Source organism: Macaca nemestrina, chromosome 6, assembly GCF_043159975.1.
Source record: "Macaca nemestrina isolate mMacNem1 chromosome 6, mMacNem.hap1, whole genome shotgun sequence".
NCBI classification, from domain to species: domain Eukaryota; kingdom Metazoa; phylum Chordata; class Mammalia; order Primates; family Cercopithecidae; genus Macaca; species Macaca nemestrina.
In genome coordinates, this window is record NC_092130.1 from 16419259 (window position 1) to 16441374 (window position 22116).

Below are 22116 nucleotides of genomic sequence, written 5' to 3' on the forward strand. Positions count from 1 at the left end.
AGTTTGGATCACAGCGTTACAAACCACAGATGCGTTCAGAAATAAAACTTTATTTTCTAGCTTCTAAAAAAATCTTCAAATTGTTTTCTTTGAAACCATGCTTTGTAAAATGAGATCCTAGGGGCAGTGTTAAGAGACTGAGGGTTATTTGAGGCTGAAATGAACAAACATAAAGGGGAATACTTCAGGTCCTCTGCTCTGCTTAACATTCTACACAACCTCATGTTTTACTGACACTTTCCCAACCTAAAAACGGACATCTGAATTAATGGTAAATTACTGAGAATTTCCTTACACAGATCATAAGCATCCTAAACTTTTGGTTGCTTAACTAATAGATATTTTTGTAAGTTTTGATGAGAAATTGAGGCTACAATATTGCCACATTTGTCATAATAGGTTTTTTTTTTTCCTTATGAGTTGAATCTAAATCTTCTGGTTTTCTGAATCCATCAGAGGAATCTTCTGGTTTATGGTTTATGAGTCATCACATAAAAAGTACAGAGCTCCAAAATCTAAACTGGTATTATGTTTGGGGAAATAAACTCCAGAGGTTAATAAAGCATTGTTTCACCCTTCCAAGACCTAACTATCATATTAAAGGTTGCAGAAGTTCATTTCCCAATTTTATTAGTTTTCTTCACAATTGGTTAAAAACAGAAAGAAAAGAAATTACAATTCTAATTGTGACTCTACTTAACTAGTTCAAACTGATTTAAGTACAAACATCTGAAAACTCAGCAACCATTTAAAAGTCTATTTGAGCATTAGATCATAATTCCTAGGAGAAATGGAAAGGTGCTTTATAGTCTAATGCTTCCTTTTGAACTGTATATCACTTTTTTCTGTTTAGAATTCATTTGAATGCAGAAATCGAGCTAGGTTCCCTTCATTGGAGACACTCCAAATATTTTGACAGTTATTTGAATACCATATTGACAAGCCCATTATATTTACTGGTTCTAAAACAAATAATTTCCACATATCCTAAGCTTTAAAACTCTTTAGCAGAAATTATTAAAAGATTATAAAGTGTTTGTCTGTGCATTTTTAAAGGGAGAGATTTGTGACTTCTTAAAATAGGAAAATATTTGAATAGCAGCTATAATTCTAGTATATTCACAAATCAGTCATTAAAATGCATAGAGCAGAGATATTGCAGCTGTATACAGCTTTTATTATTCAGACTGCTAAATGGGTGAAACATATATTTTAATTTAATGTATAATGCACAACTCAGAATGAACCAGAATGATTCTTCCTCCCGTCTCTCCGAAGGAGAAGCCAGAGATCCTTCAACGAGTTGCTGATAATTTATCCTGGATAACAGCCAGTTGAGATTTATAGAATATGCCAGCATCTCTTCATAAAACATTGCAAGACCTGGCAGAAGTTTAGTTAAAAAAAAAAAAAAAAGCTCATAACATTTCTGCTTTTATTTATACATTTTCATCAGGGATTTAATTGCTAAGCATTCAGTTTTGGTTATCAATTATGGCCCAGTGAGAACTTCAGCAAATACAAGAGTGCCTTCCCATTTTATTATTGTTAGAATAGGAGGCCTAGGTAGGGAAGGAGCATTTAAAGACCCCACCTAAGAGACCTACAAAGAACCACCTCAACATTACTAATAAACGGCAGGAAAAAGTCCAAAAAGGGATGTCCATTCTCATTTAGTAATCTTAGTAAGTCAGTGGAAGTATGTTTGAAAGCAGAAGTTACATGACATGCTTTATTCAGAGTGTGATAAGATTCTTCCATTGTGAATAGGCCAGGCTCCTGTCTGAAGGACAATGGCTGGAGAGTACTACTGTTTGCATAATGGTCAAACTTTCTCTTCAGCCCTCAGGATGTCATCTTGAGCCTCTTGCAAAATAAAACCTCTCTCTTTACAGTTTCAGAATAAACCAAAATGCATTTATGGCTTCTCATATTGCTATAAACACTTGTAGTCTATTTTCTTTGCTGAAATATAAGGTTATCTCCAATAACGATTTATTTTTTTCTTAAGGGCTCCAACGACCTCTCATTGGAAAGCTAAACTTCTCTTCTACAAGACAAATCTCGATGTTAGGGCTTAACTAATTTAGTTTATTTAATCAGAGACTCTGAAAAATAATTTTCTTGTGTCTTTTCATGTCTAGAGATTTATACCAGCACTTAGTCTCTCAGAAAGGACCATGCAAAACTTCATGTCAGTTCTGTTGACTTTTGGATTTAGTCAATTCATGGTGATATCAAGAGGGGATTTATCTTTTAGCATTATGGGTAATTTCAGCAGAGAGAGGAACAAATTAGGGCTGAGGTTAAATGGTCTTGGGAGACTCTGAACTTGACTTAATTGAATTGGTAAAGCAAACCATGACATACAATAGCCCTCAGAGCTATGAGTGCCACGTAATTCTTTGTGCTCTCTCATGCTGCCTCAGCCCTTAGGCTGGTGCCTGCTGGAATCTAAAGACCTGTTAGTATTTTCAAGAAGCCCAGATTCAACATGAGATCCTAGGGTATCTCTTCTAGGGTTTGATCATTTTAGTCATCAGTGATATGGCCTCATATCTCCCATATTTAGACTGGTTGTAAAATATTCTCAGTATTTATTCATGTTTTATCCACTACTTTATGAAAGGGATTTGCAAGTCCTTGTAATAAAGAAGATAAATCTCATAATCTTAATAAAATGTAAAATGAATTCAGGACCATGAAGAGGTAGAATAGGTAAATATGCTACCTCCTGGGGCTTACAGAGTTGAAATTGGACTTGACACATGAGTTGGTGTTTCTGGCTGACAATATAAGAGGAACACAAGCTATGATCCACATCAATTGTTTACTTTCTCTCATCTCTTAAATATATGTATCTGTATTATTCATATCTGTACGATGTTGTAGCCCAAGTGCCTTCTATGTTTAAAGTTCACAGTTTCTTCCTATTTAGTCAAAAAAGAAGCAACAAAAGAACAGAGGAAGTCAGTAAGATTATTCTTAGTAATACTGATTCGTCTTTCCTTTATTAATTAGAGAAAAAGCTCATTCAAATCCCTCCCAAGACCACCACTTATACCTGTAGCATTGGTCTCATTCTACTTCTCCTGGGACCTTCTTCATTATTTAGCTATTTTCTATCTTGTGCATCCTGACACCCTCTCACCTCTTTCCTTCTGTTTATAAATATTACAGGTTGCTCCTATAATAATAAAGAGGCTTCTTCCACCTGTCAGCCTCATTTTCAAGTCTACTATCCCCATCTCTCTGCCTCTTTCGATGACCAAACTTCTTAAATGAAGAGAATATTCTTACAGACTCCTCGTTCTCACTTCCTTAATCTTCTGGATGCTATTGCTACAACCTCTCCGACATTTACCAAGAAAACCTTGCCATTGGCTCCCTCTTTGCCAGGCTCAAAACCTCTTCCTGTCTCCTCTCCAGTCCGGAGCTCTAGTTTGTACCTAAAATATCTCAACTGCTGACCCCAGTCTCTCCTCCTGCCAATGCATTGTCTTTATTTCTATTAGAGTTAACTTTCCAAGCAAAAGTTGGATTATGTCACCTGGAAATATTAAGACTTTCCCCAGCCTGAATTTGGCCTTATCTCTAGATACCTCCTACATGTACACAGGTATTCACTCTTAAGGCACACACGTGGAGCCTTACCCAGTAAAATCCCACTCTACAATGACATTGTTCTACCTAGAATATCCTTCAGCAACATGTCCATTCAGCAAAGACCTGATCTTTAGTTCTCTCCAACTCCCTCTCTCTTGCCCTGAAGAATTAATGCTGTGCTTGGCCAGGGCACTTGATGAGATCGCTTGTCAGTTGTTTGCTTATTATGTCTCTTTTCTGCTAAAATGTAAGCTCATTCGAGGAAGAAAGCTTGTCTTATTTCCCTTTGAATCTCTGTTAACTTTGTAAATGTCCAACAAATATTTAGCAAATTAATTATCATGTTAGTCTAATGTTATTATTTTACTACTGAACCTGACTATGGGTGTATAGGCAAATTTATAATATATTCCTGCAGTATTGTCAACTGCCCTTGGCTGCCCAGAACTTTTCATGGGTGTATTGTTACTATCTATACCCTAACATTGACATGCAGGCCAGAAATGACCATCAAAATATTCAGTATTACTACTGGCCACATTTCATTTTTAATGTGTGATATTACTTTGCCTAAAATTCCATGGCTATGAAATGGCAGTGCCCAGATCTGGATCAAAGCAACAAGCATTGTGTGTGCTTATTCACTTGGCTGAAAAAGAAAGGCTCACATCAGAGGATGGTTTTATTGTGTTGTAGGTTGACTGTTTGGTTTATTTTGTTTGTTTAAAAAGAACAAGTTAAAATAACAGTGTTTTTTTTTTTGTTTTTTTTTTTGTTTTTGAGACGGAGTCTCACGCTGTTGCCCAGGCTGGAGTGCAGTGGCGCGATCTCGGCTCACTGCAAGCTCCGCCTCCCGGGTTCCCGCCATTCTCCTGCCTCAGCCTCCTGAGTAGCTGGGACTACAGGCGCCCGTCACCTCGCCCGGCTAATTTTTTTTTTTTTTTTTTTTTTTGGTATTTTTAGTAGAGACAGGGTTTCACTGTGGTCTCGATCTCCTGACCTTGTGATCCGCCCGCCTCGGCCTCCCAAAGTGCTGGGATTACAGGCTTGAGCCACCGCGCCCGGCCTAAAATAACAGTGTTTTGGGAAGACAATGTCCAGTTCTGTTTTCTGAAGTAAAAGTGTGAACCTCTGTCCAGGCCAAGGGAGAAAGGAAGGTGGTGTCTGTGAGAAGGAAGACGTTTGAAAGCCTCTTCAATCTCCTTTTTTTTTTTTTTTTTTTTTTTTTTTTGAGATGGAGTCTCGCTCTGTCGCCCAGGCTAGAGTGTAGTGGCATGATCTCGGCTCACTGCAAGCTCCGCCTCCCAAGTTCATGCCATTCTTCTGCCTCAGCCTGCTGAGTAGCTGGGATTACAGACGGAGTCTTGCCCTGTCACCCAGGCTGGAGTGCAATGCCACAACCTGAGCTCACTGCAACCTCTGCCCCCCGGGTTCAAGTGATTCTCCTGCCTCAGCCTCCCAAGTAGCTGGGATTACAGGCACCTGCCACCATACCCGGCTAGTTTTTTGTATTTTTAGTACAGATGGGGTTTCACCATGTTGGTCAGGTTGGTCTCAAACTGCCGTCCTCAGGTAATCCACCCACCTCTGCCTCCCAAAGTGCTGGGATTGCAGGCGTGAGCCACAGTGCCTGGCCACCTCTTCAATCTTCACACACACTGTATGAATCTGCTCTTCCTCAGACTCCAAATCAAAGTCCTGAGACTAGGTTTGAGTTTTAAGTCTGCCTCTTTGTGACCCTGCTAATAAATTTAGTCTGTGTCTTTTGTACAGTACCTAGTTTGGTATCATGCTTAATTAAAGGTTTGTGCTAATTAATAATAAAGTAGGTAAATCGGAATCTTGAGATTTCAGTTCTCTATTTCATTGCCTCTCTCTCTCTCAGCCTGATTGAAACCTTGCTCATTATCTTCCTGCAATTAATTCCTTATTCCTGAGGCTTCTTCCTGTTATCCCAAGGGATAAAGCTCCTGGATAGAGAACCTCATCAAGATGATTAGGTCACACTGCATTTACCAATTAAACAATAGTTAGTTATTGATTTCTACTGAGAAATGAAAATGATTAGCAGACCCTTTACAGAGAGAGCTATCATTCTAAGAAGTTACCATTTCATAGTTCTATTTCTAGAGAATTACTTGGCATTTTCTTAAGGTCAGATGGGATACCATAGTACTAACTATTTAAGAAGATAAATCTGTACCTTATCACTATTAGAGAATGCTCTCAGGGCCATTGTTAAAAGCTCATCATATAGACACAAATATTAAACCTTTTATGCATGAATAATGCAATGTTATAAAGAAAAGTGCACCATTAACTCTTCATTATGTGCATTTCTTTATGGCCTCATTAAAAGGCTCTCCGTCTCTCACTATCTACATATATGCACATACCTGTGTGTGATCATATGTACACACATGTATATATGTATACATTTGTTTGTATGCATGTATGTATGTGTTATATATACAAACTGTGTTTTATGGACACATATTGTATGTTCTTAGGACCAAAAGTGTCTTGTCATTCTACAGTAAAAATTATTTCTAAATAGACAAACCAGATAAACATAGGTTTGCCTCAGTAATCAATGGCTATATTTAGCATAATATCCTTATCTTACTGTGATTCATTTGTTGCCTGCATCTCTTTCGTTTTCTCTCTCTCTCTCTCTCTCTATATATATATATATATGTATATATATACCCTCATTTGCATTTGGAAATAGATTGGTTTTGCTGGATTTGAACCTACAAGCAAAGAGCACAAAACTGCCAACTAATGTGGTATACATAATACCAACAATGTGTGACGGGCTTTGAGATAATACATTCTCAACTGTTTTTATAAGGTTACATGCTTACTTCATGTATCATAATAAAAATATTTGAAAACACATAAGATTAATGATTTTATAGCTAAAATGCTTAATATAAAGCTAAGCAAAAATTGAATTGAACTTGATTTAAGAAAATATTATAGGCATGGAATAAATTGTGAAGAAAATACAAAAATGATAGGAGTAGATGTGGGGTAGAAAACAGATTAGGTTCAGGAAGAAAGAGGACTAATAACAGTTTATATGTATACGGCATTTACGTTACATATAGTATTTTATAAATGCTACCATATCTTTTCAAATTTTAAAAACCAGGACTCAGTGACATTAAGATTTCCCAAGTCCACATAGCTAAAAAATTGAATTCCAAGCCTGTGTGGATCTAAATCCTTATTCTTCCCACTCAAAAACGTAATATATTCCTTGTTTTAAAAGCTGAAAATATTTTTTAAAGTAAATATGTACAAGATAGGGGACTTGTTCATGAAAGTGAGAAACCACCATAATTTTCCTGAGAATTACACCTAGATTTTGAGAACATTTCTCTGCGATATTAAGCATCTGAGCAATTTTTTGCAGAGTGTGGCATCCCAGGAAGATTAAATATGCTTGTTCATTGAGTTATTAGAAAATAAATTGTTCTTATTCTTTGGAAGTCACGATGTAGCTACCAAATTCAGAAGCAGAATATAGACCACTGTGAATAGGTAGGGTTTTACGCTGTGGTTCACATTGGTCACCATACATATGGGCTATCCCAAAGAGGAGGAAAGGATGACCCTTGCTTTTGAGATGTTCATCAAATTATTGTGAATTTAAAAATAGAAATCAACTGCAAAAATGTATATTTTTGCTGAGAGGAATAATTCAGACTAGGTATGTGCTACTTTTTAGTGAGGAGAAAGCAGTGTCAGTCAAAGTATTTGGGCAAACACTTTTAGAGAAGGCAACATTTTAGTTTGAAGGGGACATAGTATAATATTGATATCATGGACTTGAATATCATAGTAATAACAATGATAATAATAATAATCAACCTGGGTGCGGATCCCGGCTGGCCTCTGTAGTACACATCTGTGGTTACTGCCACCCTGGGTGAACTCTCTACTCTTCTGGTAACAGCTTCCCACTTTGCTTTGGAGATCAGCCCACCATTATACTGAGTCCTGTGTTTGGAGGGAGGGCCTTATCTGACCCCCGTTCCAAGGTGGGTGAGTGACCCAAGCCTGACCATCTCAGCATATTCTATCCTGTGAACATCAAGGATGGCTATGTGAGTAATTAGTCCAATCAGAGCCATCCCCAGGACTTTTTGGAAACTGCTAAGAATGGAGATTCTCACTTTCACTGAAGATGATGAGTAAAGCATCTAAGTCTGGCTGCCAGCCATCATCATACCACCACGAGGGAAACTGTTTGCCCGACAGTGGAGCCAACACATCGGGAAGCTGTGATGGGTAATGCAAAGGAACCAAGTATCAATGAGCCTACATTTACGTTCCTTCAATCAAGCCATATCTGAAGCCAGCAAGAACCACTGAGTTTTTGATTATATAAGTCAGTAAATCATACCTCCCTATTTTTCCTTTCACCAATTTAAGTGTGGTTTCTATTTCTCACAGCCAAGAGTGTTGACTAATATGGCTAATTACTACTGGCATGTCCTTAGATGAGTGATTTGCCTCTGAAGGTTTTTGTGAGGGTTTTTAAAATAAAATATTGCATGTAAAAAAATCAGCACAATTTTTCATTCGTTGACAGGGAAAGTATGTGCTGAAGAATAAATAATAAGCTGCACTGAGAGTTCAGTGTGGCTTATTTGGATGCCAAACAGAAGTGCAGGAGAAGAAGAGGCCAGCGAGCCTGATAATCTTGCTCCCCAGCAGATCCTCTCAATTTTCAGGTCTAAAGAAACTGGTCTGGAGTCGAAAGTGACAAGGCTAAGAGCAGGGAGGAGAAATGGGTTAGGTCATGTCCATTTATGTCAATCACTTTCACATTCCAAGGTATAGTATTTCAAATGAAAATCCTTCGACATATAAAGGAAACAAAATAGGTCACTTGGGCCACAGTGAGTCTTTCAGGAAAACCTGTTCTGGCACAATCAGGCTAAGCTAAATCGTATTGTATAAAACTATCATATGACTTGAGAATAACATCAATGGAAGTAATTGGGGGTTTTTTTGTTGTAGTTCTGTGGCCTATTTTTCACACTTCTCTATTGTAGAAAGAAATTAATAATGACACAAATTACTTTAATTATTTCCTTCTAGTGCATAGTTTGATAATCAACAATTTAAATAATGTACCTATATTAAAATATTATTATTATATTTGAAGCAGTGTTTTTTGAAGTTCTATAGAATTCAAAGCGTAGTCTTGGGTGTTTAGTCTCAGTAAACAAGATCAAGCTCATTATATGTATCCAACAGCAAAATCAGTGGGGGTATGACAAAAGAAAGAAAATTCACTTACATGCTTTAGAATCACGATTCAGCATGTACATCTAAAATAAGATTCAAAATCATTATAATCTGGCTATTAATAGTACTTTTCTTGTGATTTCTTTTTTTAAAAGTAGATATGGCCTCTATTTATATGAATGTAACTCAACTAGGAAAAGTTAAAGCTTTATACCAACAAAAAATGTTTCAGGGATTTCAAACACTAGACATTAGTCAAATACAATATGATGATTCTTGTCGTTTACACTCGGAAACTCAATTTCAGAAGCACAACAGGGCATTCAAATGGAGACATCGCAAGGTACCTTTTTAGGTTTGGCCATGCCACTTAAAAAAGAAATATGAGGATAAGAAACATGATGCAGGGATAGCAGGATTTAGTTATCCTTGCTTAATTAACTTGTAACAATAAGAGACCAAAACTGATGATGTTTTAGTTAGTCTCAAGTGTTTTACAAAAATGATTCTATTAAAATACTAATGTTGAGCAAGTGACATCTGTTGCCTATTAACAGGAGTGTAAGTTTGAACACTTCCGCCCGCTGTATTTTTAGTTATTTATTTGAGACAGAGTTTCGCTCTTGTTGCCCAAGGTGGAGTGCAATGGCGTGATCTTGGCTCACTGCAACCTCTGCCTCCTGGTTTCAAGAGATTCTCCTGCCTCAGCCTCCTGAGTAGCTGGGATTACAGGTGCCCACTACCACTCCCAACTAATTTTTTTTTTTTTTTTTTGTATTATTAGTAGAGACGGGGCTTCACCATGTTCGCCAGGCTGGTCTGGAACTCCTGACCTCAGGTGATCCACCCACCTCGGCCTCCCAAAGTGGTGGGATTACAGGCATTAGTCACTGTGCCTGGCCTGCATCTTGGTAGGGGAGTCACCAAGAAAAACATGGTGTAGTCAAGCACTGGACAGAATCACATTCTACTCACATAGAGAAGAGACGGAGCAATATCAACTTCGCGAGTGGGCATATGGACTATTTCCTGAGTTGCCATAGATACATACAACTGGTATTCTTTTTCATCATACTTTAGAATTTCCTCTTGAATCATACATTATATTTTAGTCTAACACCAAAATGGTTCAAGCCTTGGAGTTAACCCCAATGATGATATATTCGTTTAAATTCATTAAGTAAATATAATAATTTCTAAGCAGCATTCTCCAATAGAAATAGAATACATTAAAAACTTTTTAGTAACTAGATTTTTTTAAGTGAGATTAAAGACACAAGTGAGATTAATTTTAATATATTTTATATAGCACAAAAGATTCAATATGTTATAGTTTTAACTTTATTAATATACAATTTATAAATGAGATATGTCTTTTTTGTTTTTTGTCCCGACTTTGAAAACCCAGTCTGTATTATATACACTGATAGTAGGTCTCTGTTCAGGCCATCCACACTGTGTTACTGACTTCTTACTGAGCAGCGCAGTTCTAGAGGGATTAGAGGTTCTTGTTCTGACCACAATTTCCTTCTTTGAGAATTAGCACACAGCAGCAAATGCAACATATTCACAGTGTTTCATCCTATTCTATTCCACAATGCCTATCGTGGAAAACCATTAAGAGAAAACAAAATCTCAAAATTCCAGAACACAATCTGAGAACAATTTGGGAAAACAATAAGACCCATCGAACTTGAATGAAATGAAGGAAAATAAAACCAGGGACTAGATGCACATCTAATAATCTCCCCAGTCCAGTGACTTGACACATCAGAAAATTGGATATTCTTGCATTTTCACTAAAACATGAAGCATACAAAATTGTGAAAGTAAAGTACATTCATTAAATTCTACTAGGCTGAGAAATGCAGGCTTTAGCTGAGTCTGGTAGTATAATTTTTGAGTTTCTAATTATAAGGGTAGTCATTTCAGATAATATTTGCTGTGAAATATTTCTCAACTTTCTAATATATGTGTATGTGTGTGTATACACATATATTAGAAGCTTTTACAGATGCTTCTCTTTCTTTGGTTGGCAATAATGACACTGCATTGACACCCATAGTACTCTGTCAATTGCTCTGGGGAAAATCACTTGTAATTATAGAGACCCTTCCAACAAATCTCAATTATTCTTTCTCTAAAGTTTTTCTTTGTACAGTCTTCATATATCCTTTAACTACTCTGCACTTATTTAAATTTCCTTCTTTTTCTCTCTCTCTCTCAAGGCTCTTTCACAGTTGAACTCTTACTTCAACTCTATATCTAATCACTCCTACTTCTCTGTCTCCATAAAACACCCAGTTTAGTAGGCGAAGGGACTGTGGTATGAGGAAAACCCATGGGTTGTGAACCCATGTCCCTGCCCGTAATAGTGAGAGACTTTGGTCAAGGTACTGAATCTCTCCGATGTGCTTCAAATCTATAAAATGGAGATGAGATCTAGTGCGGTCATAACATCCACCAACAACACATGGCACATATGCTAATTTTAGCCATGTCAATTATTATTATTAAATATCAACATGAACCTAACAATCTCATTTCTAAGTGGTATCAACATCCTTCTAAGAAAATTACTAAGGGTTTTTGTTTTTTAAAAAAACCTCAATATTCTCTAGATAGATAGATATTCTCTCTCCCTCTCTTTCTCTCTAATTTCAAAGTCAGTCAGTAAATTAAATAGCTATCTGATACTGCCCCCTCCTATTTTATCCTAGGTCAGTGATTCTTAAAAATTGTTCTGTGAGATGTCAATAGTATTTTTTAAACTTCTATTTTCGTAAAATTGAGAAAATAAATTGTATATAGATAGTTTTTATTTTTTAGCAAACTTTTCAGAATATTTAATATGATTGAGGACTTGTAAATCTTCAGAAAGGAGATATATCATAAGCATTTTCTAAATGTATGTGATCACTGAATCTTTCTCCTCAAAGTATTTCACAGAAGTGGTGTTCCACAGATCATACTTTGGGAAGTGTACTAACATCTCAGACTTTTGTTTTTCACCAGCTGAATTGTAAAACTGACTCAGCAGCTAAGACCACATACACTTTATAGTTATTGCACTTTTATTTGCCTTCTAAATCACAGAAACAAATTCTTTCCTTGCTTCAAACCTTTCTGAAACAGTTTTGTACCAGGTTTCATAATTTTGTTCATCAACAGTTTCTTACATTCTATGTAAACAGAATTCTATGGAAAGAAATAGTAATTAGAGGTACAAAGGGAAGAAACCCAAGTTCTTAAAGAAAACATTCTCAGAGCTTCAAGTTTAAATAAAATTGAATATGCCAGTTTTGAACTGAGCAATTGAGTTGCTGATAGAACGACTGAATGAAGAATTGTTATAATCAAAACTTTAAATTTTTTTTTAAATTTTAATGACAAAACTGAATAACCATTTACCATGAAGCCATATATAAAATATCAGTTTACGAAATATGAAGATATAATTTGATTCCTCACTTAGTTGCTCAAAATCACAATTTTAAGTCACAAGTAAACTAGAGTATATGCTAATGTACTGAAGAGTAGTCAGATTGAGAGGTATATTTAGGGAATCAACTTTAAGATGCTGCACATTTGCAACAGATTGAATTTACTTTTTCATGAAAGACACTCAAATGGAACGAAAATAACAAAACATGTATCTTAGGATTGTAGACTCACTCTCAGGCATTTTTAAGTCTTTCTATAAATATCAACAGCTTTCTATCTGAGTCATAACAGATCAATCACTATGTGGATAAGATAATTCCTGTTCATGCTTACTTTGGGAACCATGACAAAACACCCAGATTTTCCAAGCACATCTTTCCTTTCTTCCGTCTAGAAAGAATTACAATTCAGGAATTCTCAGCTTACAAATTTCAGCTGAAATTAAAACCAATAGAAGAGAGACAGGATCATAAAATGATTTGAAGGTGACTCTCACTTAACCACATTTAAAAGTCGCAAGATGCAACTATAACTCCTGTTCTAGTATAAAGCAAACATTAAGAATAGAACTATAACTTTCCATAATTTTAATAAATTTAGAGTGTGAACTACTTCCAATTCTGTATTGTCTGTTTCTATTATCTACCTGCATTCAACATAATGGAGTACTAACTAAGCATGCAGAAGATAGCTAAATAGATAGATACCTCAAAACTTAATCTATTTTTGTATTAATTTTCACTGATTATATTATTTAGAATAGAAATACGCATAGGGGAAGGGCAGCAAGTTATTGATCCCTAATTATGTTAAAACTGTCTCAGAAGACTTCAAACAGTTGTCATCTTTACGAATTGTAGGCCCACTTTTCAAATGGCAAACTGAAGATAAAATACATTCTTATATACCATGGAATACTATGCATCCATAAAAAAAGATTAGTTCATGTCTTTGCAGGGACATGAATGAAGCTGGAAACCATCATTCTCAGCAAACTAACACAAGAACAGAAAACCAAACACCACATGTTCTCACTCACAAGTGAGAGTTAAACAATGAGAACACAATGGACACAGGGAGGGGAACATCACACACCAGGGCCTGTTGGGGGTGTGGGGGCTAGCTGAGGGATAGCATTAGGAGAAATGACTAATGTAGATTATGGGTTGATGGGTGCAGCAAACCACCATGGCATGTGTATACCTATGTAACAAACCTGCACATTCTGCACATGTATCCCAGAACTTAAAGTATAAATATAAATATATGTGTGTGTGTGTGTGTGTGCGCGTGCCATGTATGTGTGTGTGTGTGTGTGTACTGCCAAAGCCAAAGCTCTATCTGAGATGCCACAAGTTTTATTGGTTATTTGTCCATCAAATATCTGCCAATCCAATCAATGTACTGATTTTTTCCCCTTACTTACTCTAAATTATTGGCTCTTTAACAAATTTCTCTTATTTTCATATTCTATTTACTTGGCATTAATATGCCTATATTTAATATTATAAAGAACATACAACATTTATCTGAAATTGAGTTTCTGTCCTAAGAGATAACTCAAATCCAGCCAAATACATACAAATGTGCTTTTCCTTTTTTCTCAGTTTCTATTTATATATAATATTTGAAATATTTATGGAGTACATGTGGCATTCTGTTACATGGATAGAATGTATAATGATTAAGTTGAGGGTATTCTAAGTTCTCTCTTCTAGCTACTTTGAAACATATAATACATTGTTGTTAACTATAGTGACCCTACTCTGCTATAGAGCATTAGAACCTATACCTTCTACCTAATTTATATTTGGATCCATTGACCAATCTTTCTTCATCCCCCACTCATACCCACACACCCTTCCTAGCCTCTGATATCTACCATTCTACTCTCCACCTCCATGAGATCAACTTTTTGAGCTCCCTCATATGACTGAAAATATACAAAATTTGCCTTTCTATGTCTGGCTTGTTTCATTTAACATAATGATCTCAAAGTCCATCCACAATGCTGCAAATGGCATGATTTCATTTTTTAATAGCCAAATAGTATTTAATTGTGTATATATTCTACATTTTCTTTATCCATTCATTTGTTGATGGACATTTAGGTCGAGTTCATATCTTTCCTATTGGGGATAGTGCTGCAATAAACATATGACTATTCATCCAACAAGGAATTAATATTATGAACATACAAGAAACTCAAACAACTCAAAAGTAAAAAGATAAATAATCCCATTAAAAATGGGCAAAGGACATGAATAGACACTTCTCAAGAGAAGACATAGAAATGGCCAACAGGTATTATGAAAAAATGCTCAATATCAGGGAAATGCAAATTAAAACCACAATGAAATATCATCTTACCCCAGTTAGAATAGCTATTATTAAAAGGACAAAAATAACAAATGCTGTTGAGGATGTGGAGAAAGGGATACTATTAATCACTGTTGGTGGGAATGTAAATTAGCACAGCTACTAGGGAAAACGGTATGGAGATTTCACACAAAACTAAAAAGAAAACTACTGTGCAATCCAGAAACCTCACTTCTGTGTATTTATGCAAAGGAAAAGAAATCAGTATATCAAAGGAATATGCTTTTTTAAATATCTCAATGGTCAATAATACCAACATCCTAGTTGTCACTAAATGGAGGCATAATTCGGATTTTTTTGCTAAAAGCTAACAGCCTCAATCTAAGGATCTCTATAGAGCTTCAGGCCTCAGAAGCTTCTAGCTGCTTCTGGAGTTCAACTGGCACACAGTCACAGCATGCTGAGAGATAATTGCCCAAGGTCACTGGTGAGCAGCAGTAGGGAAAATCAAACCCAAGGGTCTCAGGATCTTATAAATGTTCTCATCTCAAGAGCACTGAGAAAAAAAAATGTTTTGCAACATGCCAGTCCTCAAGTGTATTTATTATTTCAATTTAATAATCATCGACCTAGTAAGAATCCAAGAGGCCAAATGAAAATAAATGATACTTATTAGTGAATAATGGTTTGTTCCAGTCTCTGAGTCTGAAATAAAGTAACCTCATCAAAAGATAAATATCAGCACTGGCCCTTAAAAGTCAACAGGTAATGATAAATAGGAATAAATGGAAAGAAATAATAAGTAAAATAGCTTAGAAAGTTGGGAGATTGATTTTCTTACATTAATAATGTATTCCATTTTTTCCAATTCTTTGATGGGCTAGCAAAATTATATTAAATAGAAGAATTTCTTTTCCATATATTTTGGTCTATTCCAGTAATACAGCCTAACACAGGAAGAAAAAAAAAGGAGAACATTTTTTTAATAAGTACAATAAGTTCTGGAAATGAAAAATGACATTTTCCATTTTTACAGATATAATCTTAGACATAGCCTTAATTTGGCCACTTCATATCCCTCTTGAAAAGTTTCTTACAGGTCATGGGTTGATCTCAAACCAAACATGTCTCTAGAGAAACATTTATAAGAGATTTCTATTAGACATCCTGAGATCTTGTTCAAGATGTCGTTTCTAACTGTTATTATTGTTGTCTAGCTGAGGGAAAAGATGAACTTTGTTGATAGCTAATGATTGTTTTATGGAAGCCAAAGTCCGGAAATAAACCTGATCTTTATACACACTTAGAACCAAGAGCCAGAAATTCAACATCAATCTGGTATATTTTCTCTTTCTCCCCTTATATATCCTGTATCTGCTTCTAGAAGTCACTGATTTTTTATATTACATGGGTCTTTATATATGCCTCTCTTTAACAACCCACAAAATAAAACATGGCCAAAAAATTAGTGGTAATTCCAGAGGTTATATCATTTCCTAAGTCTACACTCATAACTACAGTAGATGTTAAACCCTCTTATTTAACCTTATTCAGTTAAGTGACCTGAAAAAGTCAAAGTAGCAAATTTAAATATATATGTAATATCTAATATCAATGATACTTATGTAATATATAATAAATATATTATGAACAAATTAAAATATGTACTATATGTATTTATATATTATATACATTATATATACATTCATTATGTATTATATGTTATATACTCTTAATCACTTTAACTTGTTTTTGAGACAGGATCTTAGTCTGTCACACACTCGAGCCTCTTGAGTAGCTGGGACTACAGGTATGGGCCATCACACCTGCCTAATTTTTTATTTGTATTTTTATTTTTCTTTATTTATTATTTATGGTAGAGACAGGCTCTCACTATGTTGCCCAGACTGGTCTTGAACTTCTGGCCTAAAGTAATCATTGTGCCTCAGCCTCCTAAAGTGCTAGGATTACAGGCGTGAGCCACCCCACCAGGCCTGCTTTAACCTTTTAACTAAAAATGATTATCTGTAAATCACACACCAAGTTTTGATAGAGCATCTTGAAGCATGGTTTGCTCCTGCCCCATGTAGGAGCTGGCTCACCTGTAGGGAATATTGAGGCAGAACTAGGGACAAGGGCAATATCTGATGTCCTAACTGAGCAAGAACACAGTCTGATTTTAAGCTAGTTGTTGTTTGTTTCTCTAGCTAGCTGGCTGGCAATCTGTGAAGGATGTTGTGAGTATGTGGATTTGTGTAGTGTCCTCCCCAGCTACACAAATCTTTGGCATGGGAGCGTCTGGTTTAATTCTTCTTTCTCTGTCAGTGCCCCAGCAACGCAGCCCATCTCAGACTTGCTGTGAGGCCATTCTCCTGTCAGGAGGATGTTTTTAGTGCAGTTTTGCAAAGTCACACAAGTCTCACCATTATCCACATTGCTACTCAAGCCAGAGAAGGCTCTCATGCCCTTGCTCAACAGGATGGAGTTAGAAATGACATTCCAAGTCTTTCAAGGATGGTTCATCAGAGATATTCAGCTTCTGCCCGAGCCTCCTAGAACGCTTGTTCTGGGAGAAGCCAGCTGCCCTGTGAGAAGTTCAGTTACTCTGAGATAGCCATGCTGTGAGGATGTCCAGGCTAGTCATCTAGAGAGGGCCTGAGAAGAAAGATGAGTTCCAGCCATTGCAGCCTCATTAGGTGAGGGAAAAAGCCATCCTGGACATTCCAGACATAGTAGAGTTGGCATAGAAAAGAACCAAGAATCCAGCCAATAGCAAGGGCTGAAACACTAAGCATATGGCTACAACTGAGCCACCCCAGCTGAAGTCCAAGTCATCATGGAACAGACAAGTCATCCCCACTGTGCCCTACCTGAACTACTCATCCACAAACATGAGAAGATAGTAACTGTTTGCTCATACCATTAAGTTTTAGGGCTACAGTTACACAGCCATAGATAGCCTACTACTATATAGCTTCACATTCAAACATTTTTCAGCCTTTTCAAGATATTTACATATATTTTTGTAGGTGGCTAAAGTTCCTCTGGGAGTAATTGCTATATAAGGTTGTTTCTTTAAAACTAATTATATTTCAGCTGAATTAGAATGGGTTTTGCTATCATACTGACAGCTACAAACTGTCTATGTGATCTAGGGCAAGTAACATTAACTCCCCTGGATTTTATTTATTTTAAAAAGGGAATAATATAAGCCATTTCATGGGACTCCATGGGAATTCAATAACATAAAATGCATAAAATGTTTTTCACAGTTTCCGACACATCATAGGTACTTAACAAATAGTGGCTCTTTGGAATGATAATATTAATATATTTTCATTTTCATTACTGTCCTTCATAAAAGCCAGATGTGCACAAATACCTAAAGGAACTATTTCTGACACACTAAAACAGTAGTTTGCATTTAAAGGAGTAAAATCTGTTCAGATATTACATGATTCCATCTGCTTTCAGGCCATTCTGAATAAGCTTAAGAAATCTTGTCAGTCATCCCAAGAATGTCTGCTTGTCCTACCAGGAAGAAATCCTAACATTAGTGAAAAAAGATCTTCACATATATAAGGAAAAAGTAAACAAAGATACATTATAGAAATTTAACCTGTCACAGATGTAATAAAAAGAGAAAAATTGTGCGGGAAGGGGGGAAGAATCTCACAAATATTTCAATCAAATTAGCATCTAACACAAGTTAGACAGGACTGGGAAGATAACTATCTGCCTAGAAAAGCAATTAAATTAAGGTTTTTGTCTTTTCGTGTTTTTCTTTCTTTTTTTAAATAACAACGTATGCTGCTGTTAGAAAGAAATGATGGAAGCACTTCTTCTGATAATACGATATTTTAAGAGTTACTTTTTGGGGAATATACCTCTAAATATAAAAATATGAATGCCTGGTGTGAAGGTAAAGTTATGCATAATCAAATAAGGCTGTGCAGCCAAGTCCATCCTCACACAGGCAATTCATTTCACTAGACCTTGATTGGATATTATTGTTTTACCTGTTCATAATAAAATGGTTCTTTGAAGCAAGTATTATATTCCAACGGTTCCTTCTGTTTTATTGGAAAAGCAGGATCTGTGAATCCTTTCTTGATAACTTTAGGCTGTTCATCTCGACCGATTATTCATTTTACTTGAGTCCTTCTTCAAGAGGGTGTCAAGGACTTTTATTTTTGTCATAGAAACCATTAATTTGCATTTGAAAGATGGGAAGTTGGGAATAAAGTCTTCAACTAATCATAATCAGTGACTACATCTCTATGCCAAAGGCTGTGCATGGTCACAAAGGATCGAAGCGGAGTAATGTACATTTTATTCCTCTTTGTGTTTTCATCAAAATCATAGAGATTTTTTATTACTCTCTTCCACATCTCATTTTTCATCATTTCCTGTCTTTGTTTTTTATGTGAAACAGGCTTGGCCTTTCAAATAGTCACCATTCTAATTATTTCTCTTATAACTAAGTGTTCTCTTCTTCCTCTCCTTTAACTTTCTTTGTTGTTTTAATTTTCTAATTGTGAGAAAAAGCACAGAATAAAATATGAATGTGAGGAAAATGAGAAGTGAGTATATTTTCTAATTTATACTTCAACAAAAAGTGAGAAAGATATATTACTGAATATCTCTAAAGAAACAATAGTTTAGCATAGGCAATTAGTATTTGAAGTCACAATTAGCTTTTATATGTATTATACCTTTGAAAGAAATCTATATTTCATATGGAGTATTGCTAACAGATAAAGCAGTCTGTGAAATATCAAAATAAAATTACCAAAGCAAGTCACCTATAAATATGAAAAAAAAACTAAAAATAATGAAGAAAAATAATGCAACAATGAACAAAAGCCATACAATCTCTAGTAGAACAAGAGAGTTGAGTGCATAGTGGTAATAAAAACTTATTATGAAAAAAGTGGTTGTAACAAAACAGGTTCAAATTTCAAAGGGAAAGGATAGGGAGAAAAAATTTATGACAGAGAAAGGAATAAATTCATATAAAGTAAGATTTGGTGAAGCAGCTCCTGTTAAAAAGAAAAAAAATTTTAAATCACAACTATTTATTTAAATTTAATCACACCATCTTGAACTCAACCGAGAACCTCAATTTTATATATTAATAGTATACAGAGAAACATTCTGAGCCATGGAATAAATTTAAATTTTGACATTCTTACAGAGCAAAGAATACGTGCAATGTGATCTTTTCATTAAATTACAAGATCAAAACAAAACAAAGTTTAAATGAATTTCCAAATGTGGAAATTGGTACCATTTTAGGGTTGATTTCACCTAACAGATTTTCCATCAATGTATCAGCATATATTTTTATCAGAAATATATTAAAAGAGACTTTTAATCCAGTATTTGATAATGCTGGTAAAATACACTTTAGCTATGGTATCTGCTCTGTAAATATGCAAATACCATTCAACCAGCATTTTCAGGTCAGAGATGCCTCTAACTGTGACTATTCAATTATTATAAAATAAACGTAGGTCAATTCTAAGCTTGTATGTTTTACAGTCTAATTTTCATTAAATTAAATTTTAAAAGTTTTGCCTCTCAATATTCTAGTCTCGTAAAGCATCACACTAAACACCCATAAGCAAAATAACCAACTACAAAAAAAAAAGAAAGACATATTCAGGCATTGATTGATTTCTTATCTTCAGATTGAGATTAGCAAAGCCAAGAGCCAATGAATGAATGAGAGAACTACTGCTCTAATAGATACCTCAACTATTACCGTTGGAAATGGCAATGAGACTAATAATAGCAAGCAATAACAATAATGAATCTTATTAGCTTTTTATGATGATGATGATGATGATGATGATGATGATGACTACCCTAGGTTGGAAATAAGATTACAAGAAAGAATATTGTGCAAGATGTTCTCTAAAATTATACATAAAATATGTTCTCTTCCATATGTGCAACATTTCTTTCAGACAATGTACAAGGTAGTAGCTATTCTTTGATGCATAATCACCAGAAAGATCATTCCAACAACTCCAATTAAATTGTGGTTATTGTTACAATGGCAGTGTGTACTAAAAAGCAGCATATATATATTCTTTTCCCATATCTGTGATATTATTTCTTATCTGTAAACCTGAGAAATCCTCTTGCCCCCAGTCCAGAGAGAAATTATCTAATGTCTGAAAATGAATTAAATCATTGGCTTTTTTCAGGGTAAAATCAAGTATGCTTAATTTTTGTCCTACAAGTTGGGTTTATATCAAAAGCACCTAATTTTTAAGTGCCATGATGTGTAATAATATCACTCATTTTATGCCATTACATTTGTTTAAAAATAGTAACCCTATATTTTTAATAAAGTTAATGGCAACCAGGCAGTTGCTTAATTGTGATAACTTCATAAAACAGCAGGTGGTTTTAAGTCATTGTTGTCCCAAGATACTGTTAGAAATACTGATAACAATTTTTGGTTCAGTAGCATTAAGCTACTATCTTCCAACAGAACCTGTACTGTGCATGATTATAGCAGTCATTAATATTATGAAACTGTAGTCCATCACACACACACACACACACACACACACACACACACACACACACACACACATCTTCTTTCAAAATAGAGAATGGATAATGAAGAAAGAAAGCTGACTTTAACAGTCTGGGTAATTAATGAGTATTGTGCCACCTAATTCTTGGTGAATATTTAGCCTATAATTTAAAATCTCTTCTTGTTAAATGCAACCTTTTAATGTAATTAATTGTGGTTTTCCTCATAATCTTATATGAATCTCCTCCCTCCATCCATCCTCCACTACTATAAACATTACTATAACATCTCTCAAAATGGGATACAATGGGGCTCCTCTGCCTTTTTCCCACACCAGAGGAGGGGCCATCCGGCTTAGAAAGAAATGTTGGACTTTGTTCGGGGTAAATAATGATTCCTTTGTCGAAAAAATGTCTCTAGGGTACCATTTATATGTCAGCCACTTAGTTTTGAGTGCTTATCTCTTTTAGAGCTCACCCCTAAAAGGGCTTATAAACATTTATTTGACACTTGCAGCAGACCAGTAATCAATGAGCAGCCTCAACAGTAGTGGGAGCCTCTTTAAGGTGGTGAATTGAAAGAGGGAAAAAGGAGTGATGCAAATGAGTCGGATGAGAAGTCAATAAAAATGAATTCAAATCCTGCCTTTTGTTTTCAGCTCGTGACCTCAGCACTTTGCTTAACCTATCTGAGTCTGTTTCCTCATTTATTAAATTAGTGAGTGATGAACATGGTCCCTCGACTTTGAAATCATACCATGCTTCTTTTTAATCACTCTTATGCTGTCTCGCCTATGATTCTAATTTAATCCTTTTTCAATTAACAGTGGTTAATGTCATACATTTCCAACTAATCTACATTTTTTATTCTTTCCACTACACACCATTTTGCCTGTTGTCCTTTAGGTACTTCCCACAGCACTGTTTTCA